This window comes from Grammomys surdaster, unplaced genomic scaffold, assembly GCF_004785775.1.
Source record: "Grammomys surdaster isolate TR1022 unplaced genomic scaffold, NIH_TR_1.0 310066, whole genome shotgun sequence".
NCBI lineage: Eukaryota > Metazoa > Chordata > Mammalia > Rodentia > Muridae > Grammomys > Grammomys surdaster.
The window spans coordinates 7,609-9,215 of NW_021626072.1; the positions used below are offsets into that span (position 1 = coordinate 7,609).

The 1,607-nt window shown below is 46.7% G+C and overlaps 1 pseudogene; it reads left to right on the forward strand.

The window, feature by feature from the left end:
• Positions 1-568: 568 nt before the first annotated feature.
• Positions 569-1,598, forward strand: LOC114616224 (annotated as a pseudogene).
• Positions 1,599-1,607: the final 9 nt, after the last annotated feature.

Genomic DNA, 1,607 nt, shown 5'->3' on the forward strand with positions numbered 1-1,607 from the left:
CACTGCAATGGTACAATCCAGCCAGCTTTCCTTGAGTACACTCTGTGGTTCCTAGCTTTCTGTCAGCTCCTGTCAGGAAGTGGGAGTGTGTTGGGTGTGGTGGAACACACCTTTAATCTCAGCACCTGGAGAGATCAATTCAGCCTTGTCTACTTAGAGGGTTTCTGGTCTGCCAGGGCTACAATGAGATCCTGTCTTAAGGGGAAATAGGTGTGGTGACTAATCCCGGGTCTTCCTGCTCCAACTCATGCATCCCTTATCAGACCTCAATGACTTCACTAGTCCATGGTCTGTATCTACTCCAGAATTTTTGATATTATAAAGAAGAAACTTTTTGGTTTTTGGATCTTCAAGTGAAGACTAAGCATTTTATCTGATAGTAATCACAGGGAGTGTTAATGGAGAAGGTAGAGATGTTAGGACCTCCTCCCTAAGGTGGGTCAAGGCTGGGTTCTGGGGAGTGAGTATACATATATAGCTCCTAAGACTGGAACTGCCATTGCACCAAGCAACCAGCTTCCCGGAATCTCTCTGTGCTAAAGCAAGTAGGAGCCTACAGGAGACAGGAATGAGTGACCCACAAAGGAACGCATGGTGGGATGTGCCTGACTACTTCCACCACCCACTAATTTTTTACATGGACGAGGACCAGGAAGACGAAATATTTGGTAAGTGGCCATCACCTTCATCTTAATTTCCTTCTGTCACCCGTCTACCTTAGGCTTCAACCTTCAAGGCCACCTGTTTACCTACCCCACCCCCAACCAAGTGCTGGTGTGTCACATGTGCTATTACCTCTTCTGTGAACAGGCCCTGAGGATGAATACCTTCGCACCCTGGAGGTCAACAGCCACACTCTCATTCAGCTGGAGAGATGGTTCACAACCTCAGGCCAAACCCGAGTCACTGTGGTGGGACAATTTCAGGCAAGGGTGTGGGTGATGGACATGATCAGAAAAGTCGGGAGTAAGAACACTTCTGATCAGACTAAAGGTAGGCATTGTTGACAGGATTATGGTGAAGGCCTTGGTGCCTGTTTGTTGTTTTAGGATTTATTTTATCTGCACTTACAGCTGCCTGCCAGTAGAGGGCATCTGTTCCATGAGCCACAAAGTGGTTGTTGGGAATTGAAGTCCGGACCTCTGGAAGAAGTCCAGTGCTTTGGCTCTTTAGGAATAGCAGTAGAGCACCATACATCCTGAAGGCCCTCTCAGCTATCTAGTAAACCAGATGTTACCCAGAGTGCAGTAAAGGTGGGGAAAGGAAAAGGTTATACAGGTTTTTGGGATAAAGTCAGTGATGGTGTGGGCATGCGTGAATGAATTACGTTTGGGGAACTGGGGAGGATGATGTCTTCCCCTGCAATGTCCTCCAGAAAGTTTTATTCCTCTTACATTCCCTTCTCAGGCAAGATGATGGTCCAGCAGCTCCGGAGTCATCCTCTGACCAAGCAAGACCTGGAGCTTGACTTAACCCCAGAGGACAGTCTTTGGTTTCCTTCTTGAGTGTTACAACTTCTGTGGAAGTCCCTCCTTACTTGATGTTTCCATTGACAGTTATTTTGTTGTTTTCTGGTTCTTTTCGAATTCTTTGTATTCATAACATCA